This window comes from Megalobrama amblycephala, linkage group LG2 (assembly GCF_018812025.1).
Source record: "Megalobrama amblycephala isolate DHTTF-2021 linkage group LG2, ASM1881202v1, whole genome shotgun sequence".
In the NCBI taxonomy this organism is placed as follows: Eukaryota; Metazoa; Chordata; class Actinopteri; order Cypriniformes; family Xenocyprididae; genus Megalobrama; species Megalobrama amblycephala.
The window spans coordinates 13,872,461-13,879,682 of record NC_063045.1 but is presented as its reverse complement, the minus strand read 5'-3'; the positions used below and the strand labels follow the sequence as shown (position 1 = coordinate 13,879,682).

The 7,222-nt window shown below is 35.6% G+C and overlaps 1 long non-coding RNA gene across 1 annotated transcript; it reads left to right on the top strand.

Moving 5' to 3' along the window:
* Window positions 1-1,583: 1,583 nt before the first annotated feature.
* LOC125263741 lies at window positions 1,584-3,309 on the top strand. Its single transcript, XR_007183885.1, has 3 exons — window positions 1,584-1,639; window positions 2,919-2,994; window positions 3,137-3,309. It is a non-coding gene; the product is annotated as an uncharacterized LOC125263741 (long non-coding RNA).
* The last annotated feature ends 3,913 nt before the right edge of the window (window positions 3,310-7,222 follow it).

Genomic DNA, 7,222 nt, shown 5'->3' with positions numbered 1-7,222 from the left:
AGAGAGAGGCCATCAGGCATGCTGTCTGAATAATAATCAGCAGGTGATGATTACATTGGATATTAAGTAAGCGACGGCAGACAAAATGCTGCTACGCAGTACTTTTCACCCTCTTGCAATCAAGGCCTTCCACCCACTCCAGTCTAATGACTTCTCTCAAAATGCTCTTAAGGTTAATTTAATGCAAAATAGACCATGCCATCTGCTGGGATTCTTGGGTAAAAATGTACACTGCTGCCTTCCATTTAGTATTTAAAGGAACACTCCACTTTTTTTGAAAATAGGCTAATTTTCCAACTCCCCTAGAGTTAAACCGTTGAGTTTTACCGTTTTCGAATCCATTCAGCCGATCTCCGGGTCTGGCGGTACCACTTTTAGCATAGCTTAGCATAGTTCATTGAATCTGATTAGACCGTTAGCATCTCGCTCAAAAATGACCAAAGAGTTGATATTTTTCCTATTTCAAACTTGACTCTCCCAGGTAAAAAAGTAGTATACTTTAGTGTATTTGAAATATAAATGAAGTACATGAATTATAAAACAAGTATACTTCTACTTGTTGTACTTTATTTAAAGAGTATTTGATTTGTACTTTTTAAAAGTATACTTCAAAAAAGATGTAATTAAGTTCAACTTAATAGTCCAAACAGTAAGTATACTAATTTATCAGTAATCAAATTATTTTTTAAATGTACTTTTTGAAAGTGTACTTTGTTGTTAATGTATTTTAAATTGTATTGAAGTTTATTTTTTTTAAGTGTATTAAATTTGACATACTTAGAGTGGGAATTCAGTGTACTTATGGGAAGTATATATTTTTTGGAAATTAATTGTTAGTATACTTTTTTTTAAAGTGTACTATGTTCTCACTTCATTAGAAGTGTGACTTCTGTACACTTTATACAGTACACTCTAAAATAAGTGTATTTTTAGTGGCATATCAGAGTACTCTCATAAAATATGTTAAAATACAAAAATGTATAGTGGTAATTTAGTGTACTTTTAGTAAGTACGCTTATTTGTAATACAAAGTATAATTTATTAAAGTGTACACTGATTTCACTTCATCTGTAGTGTAATCTTAGAGTCAGTCTGTTGTTCGTTATCTGGCTCGGCTCGGTGTTCATCTTCAGTTCTCTCTTCACAGCAGTTCAGTCAGTGTACTGTTTGAGTACATGAATTACTCGGGGATATTGGTTTGTTTGAACTCAGAGGGAGTGTCAGCCACATTAAAAAAGTTAACAGCTTAGTCATTTGTGGATTAATGCGTATTGGAGACGCGAACCGTTTAAAACGATTCAGTTCGATTTGGTGAACTGGTTCAAAAAGATCCGGTTACATCGCATGATTCGTTCGCGAACCGGATATCACAAACTGTTTTGTTTTGAACTCTCTCACACAACAGACACGGAAAAGAAGACAATGCTGAATAAAGTCGTAGTTTTTGCTATTTTTGGACCAAAATGTATTTTCGATTCTTCAAAAAATACTAACTGACCCTCTGATGTCACATGGACTACTTTGATGATGTTTTTCTTACCTTTCTGGACACACAGAGAGCTCTTGGACTAAATCTAAAATATCTTAAACTTTGTTCCAAAGATAAACGGAGGTCTTACGGGTTTGGAACAACATGAGGGTAAGTTATTAATGACATAATTTTGCTATTTGGGTGAACTAACCCTTTAATTTGAAGAACATGCATGTTCACGTTATGTCTTGGAATACAGACCTGACTTCCCAGATTACAAATTTGAAAATCCACTTAACTCTGCCATTTTTGCCGTCATTGACTACTGTTAATACTTCTTGTTTGAATTTCACTGATTAAGCAATATGGTAAAAGTGATAGTGGGTTGGTACGGATTAGGGCTGGGATAAACGATCATATTTTTTTTACGATTAATTTAGCGATTATTTTTCGGTGCATCGATTAATCTAAGGACTCTTTTTGTTTGTTTTTGTTTTTTTCAGTCCGATTCTATTTCGGTTGGATTCGATTATCGATAATCTCCCCATTAATTGACTAATACCAATTTATAAAAAGTCCAAAATAAAAGACTAACTTATACAAGTGCAAAGTAATGCATTCTTAGTCAGAGGTAGCGTTCGATAAAACCTTGAAGCCTTAAACACATAGGCCTAGCTTACTAAAAAAAAAGTGCATCTTGTAATTCTTCTTTCAGATGAAAATAACAACAAATTGATGTCTAGCATTCAATTAAAAAAAAAAAAAGGTCACCCAAAATACTTGTTTAGAGCAATTGAAAGAATACAGTAACCAATGTAAACTTGAGGGCTTTAAGCTAACACAGAGAGTGCTTTTCCAACAAAAAATAAATAAAAATTAACAGCAACAGTGGGAGCCAGCAGCCTGTCATGGTGTCCTTCCTGAACCAACAGAATTTAACATTTGTTGAAAACGCATAGCTTACTGAAAAAAGTGCATCTTTTAATTCTTCATTCACATAAAAATAACAACAACGTATAGTAGTAATACACTCTGCCACTCACTCACAAAATACTAATGTAGGTAACTAGAATTTAATAAATGGAACATTATTGTAAAGTGTACCAATTTGTTATACACCGATTCAGACGTCTCATGAGTTCAGTGTTGGACAGATCAGTTGTTTTAACCATTCATTTAAGTGAATCAGTTCAAATGAGTCATTAGTTCGTGAATCGGACATGTCTTTATTGGACGTGTAGCCTATGGCAAGCGCTGTGTGATTATCCCGGCAGTTTATTTTTTAGCATAACTTACACTCCGCGGTAATTCAGCAAAAAAAAATATCTCAGAATGCTCCACGTGAAACTTTGTTCATCCCAGCCCTGGTACGGATATAACTACAAGGCCTCTGGCAAATTGGCGCAGGTACCAATACTGTGACCACAAGTGACATATTGCGTTATAGGCAACCCTCACAGGGAAAGGAAAAAAAGGCGAGCTGAAGGAGCAGCTTGAGCCAGAAAAAACCAACGCAATTTTAGGTACAGTAATGTCATAGTTATGAATCCAAATCCATTGTCATGATTGACTGACAAATCCATTATAATCAATGATTGTATTTCAATGTTATACATTGTCTATCCTGTTTTAATTCATCCCCATGTCTCTTTCCTGTTTTCACAGATGCAGTGAGGGAGCGATTCCCCAACACCGAGGTGGCAGAGATCCGGGCCCTTCTACGGAGGAAGTGCAACAATGAGAGCTAAAAGGCCTCTAGTAACTCAAGTCAGAGCTACAGGTGCTGGTCATATAATTAGAATATCGTGAAAAAGTTCATTTTTTTATTGTAAATTATTTTTAAAAATAAAACTTTCATATATTCTAGATTTCCTACATGTAAAGTAAAACATTTCAAAAGTTTTTTTTTTTTTAATTTGTTGATTAGAGCATACAGCTCATGAAAGTCCAAAATCCTGTATCTCAAAATATTAGAATATTTTCTAAGATCAAAAAAAAAATGGATTTTCAAAACAGAAAAGTTCAAGTTCTTTAAAGTATGTTCATTTGTACACTCAATACTTGGTTGGCAGCACATATTACAGCAAATGACTTGCTCCTAGCACAAATTACAGCATTGCTGAAGTGTGGCATGGAAGTGATCAGCCTGTGGCGCTGCTGAGGCATTGTTGAGCCTTCAGATCATCTGTATATTGTTGGATCGACTGTTTCTCATCTTTCTCTTGAAAATATCCCATAGATTCAGGTCAGCCATGTTGGCTGGCCAATAAAGCACAGTAATATCATGGTCAGCAAACCACTTGGAAGTGGTTTTTGCACTGTAGGCAGGTGCTAAAGTCCTGCTGGAAAAGGAAATCAGCATCTCCATAAAGCTTGTCAACAGATGGAAGCATAAAGTGCTCCAAAATCTCCTGGAAGATGGCTGCATTGACTTTGCACTTGATAAAACACAATGGACCAACACCAGCAGATGTCACGGCCCCCCAAATCATTACTAACTTCAGAAACTTCCCACTAGACTTCAAGCAGCTTGGATTCTGTGCCTCTCCAGTCTTCCTTCAGACTCTGGGACCATGATTTCAACATGAAATGCAAAATTGACTTTTATCTGAAAAGAGGACTTTCGACCACTGTTCACTGTCCAGTTCTTTTTCTCCTTAGCCCAGGTAAGATGCTTCTGACGTTGTTTCTGTTTCAGAAGTGGCTTGGTAGTCCTTTTCCTGAAGATGTCTGAATGTGGTGACTCTTGATGCACTGACTCCGGCTTCATTCGACTCATTGTGAAGCTCTCCCAAGTGTTTGAATCGGCTTTACTTGACAGTATTCTCAAGCTTGCGGTCATCCCTGTTGCTTGTGCACCTTTGCCTACCCAATTTCTTCCTTCTAGTCAACTTTGCATTTAATATGCTTTGATACATCACTCTGTAAACAGCCACCCCATTCAGTAATAGCCTTCTGTGACTTACTCTCTTTGTGGAGGGTGTCAATGATTGTCTCCTGGACCATTGCCAAGTAAGCAGTCTTCCCCATTAGTGTGGTTTCAAAGAACAAGAGATACCCGGAATTTATACTGTAGGGATGGTAATTTAATGAAACTCAAAAGTAAATATTCTAATATTTTGAGATACTGGATTTTGGACTTTCATGAGCTGTACGCTCTAATCAACAAATTAAAAAAAAAAAAAAAAAAACTTTTGAAATGTTTTACTTTACATGTAGGGAATCTAGTATAAATTAAAGTTTCATTTTTTAAAATAATTTACAATGAAAAAATGAACTTTTTCACGATATTCTAATTATATGACCAGCACCTGTAGATATGCATGTGTAGTAAGTTGTTTGCCATTGTTCTGTTCCCGGCATTTCAGAGAAAGTCGACTGTTCAAGGTTCCTCCTTTTGCCAATATCTGCTTTTGTGTGTTACTTTTGTGTTAATAATAAAGATCCTTTTCTGAAATGCAATTTGTAATCTGTTGATTTAATGTACTTGAACTGAATTGTAATGTAATACACTTGTAGTGTAATAACAACATTCATGCTTAAGTATAACAAAATGGGGATAAAATTACAAATGAAATGTACTTTCAATTTGTTTCTACCTTACACTATAATAACATTGCACTGAAAGTACGTGTCTATGATGTTTAGGTTGTAATTGAACTTCACTTCAAAAACATTATTATTGTCATAGTGGGACACTTTAAAAGCACTAAATATAGTTAGGAAGTGCATTTGTAGATCACTTGAAATGTTACAGAGGCATACTAAATTAACTGTTTATAGTAATTATAAGTATGATAGCAGTATGCACAAAATGTACTTAAACACAACTATAATTTGCACTTCAATGCCTTTTTAAGTGTATTTCCATTAGAATGGCAATACAATGCAATTGTACTGTAAGTGTGCTTAATTGCTCATGAATCTTGATTTTCATTAGTGTATTTTAGTGCACTTGAAGTTTAAAAAAAGTTGTTCCATTTTAGTATACTATTTACACTAGAAGTGTAGTTAAATAGATGTTAAGTTGAAGTTAATACATAATTGAATACACTTAACTATACTTGGATTTGACGAAAATAGTACAAAATGTAGAAAATATACTTAGTACACTTTATTAAAGTATATTTTTAATAGAATTCTTTTTCACCTGGGCTTCTGTAGTTACATCGTGTACTAAGACAGACGGAAAATGAAAAGTTGAGATTTTCAAGGCCGATATGGCTAGGAACTATACTCTCATTCCGGCGTAATAATCAAGGAACTTTGCTTCCGTACCATGGGTGCAGCAGGCGCAATGTCTCCATGGTTGCAAGGCACGCTCCCCGTGCAAACATGGGGTCACAGCCGCTGCGTAATATCATTGTGCCTGCTGCACCCATGGTACAGCAGCAAAGTTCCTTTATTACGCCAGAATGAGAGTATAGTTCCTAGCCATATCGGCCTTGAAAATCTCAACTTTTCATTTTCCGTCTGTCTTAGTACACGATGTAACTACAGAAGAGTCAAGTTTTAAAGGTGCCATCGAACGTTTTTTTACAAGATGTAATATAAGTCTAAGGTGTCCCCTGAATGTGTCTGTGAAGTTTCAGCTCAAAATACCCCATAGATTTTTTTTAACTGCCTATTTTGGGGCATAATTAGAAATGCGCCGATTCATGCTGCAGCCCCTTTAAATACTCGCGCTCTCCGCCCCCGGAGCTCGCGCTTGCGTTAAACAGTGCATAAACAAAGTTTACACAGCTAATATAACCCTCAAAATGGATCTTTACAAAGTGTTCGTCATGCATACTGCATGCATGCGTCGGATTATGTATTTATTTGGATGTTTACATTTTATTCTGAATGAGTTTGATAGTGCTCCGTGGCTAAAGCTAACATTACACACTGTTGGAGAGATTTATAAAGAATGAAGTTGTGTTTGTGCATTATACAGACTGCAAGTGTTTAAAAATGAAAATAGCGACAGCTCTTGAATACAGTAAGAAACAATGGTAACTTTAACCACATTTAACAGTAGATTAGCAATATGCTAACGAAACATTTAGAAAGACAATTTACAAATATCACTAAAAATATCATGTTATCATGGATCATGTCAGTTATTATTGCTCCATCTGCCATTTTTCGTTGTTGTCCTTGCTTGCTTACCTAGTCTGATAATTCAGCTGTGCACATCCAGACGTTAATACTGGCTGCCCTTGTGTAATGCCTCGATCATGGGCTGGCATATGCAAATATTGGGGACGTACACCCCGACTGTTATGTAACAGTCGGTGTTATGTTGAGATTCGCCTGTTCTTCGGAGGTCTTTTAAACAAATGAGATTTATATAAGGAGGAGGAAACAATGGAGTTTGAGACTCACTGTATGTCATTTCCATGTACTGAACTCTTGTTATTTAACTATGCCAATATAAATTCAATTTTTAATTCTAGGGCACCTTTAAATAGGAAAAATATTGAAACTCTTAGGTCATTTTTGATTGAGATGCTAACGGTCTAATCAGATACAGTCATCTATGCTAAGCTATGCTAAAAGTGGTACGGCCAGACCTAGGTGTCTAGGTGAGTTGGAAAATGAGCCTATTTTTTTTTTAAAAAGTGGAGTGTTCCTTTAAACAACAAGCTCATTTGCCTTTCAAGCCATGAACTGCAAAGTGATCTTTTTTTAACCTGTCTTTTCAATACTTTTATGTGGTGTATGTTGTTACAAAAAAAATCACTTTTTAATGGAAAATATTTTCCATTA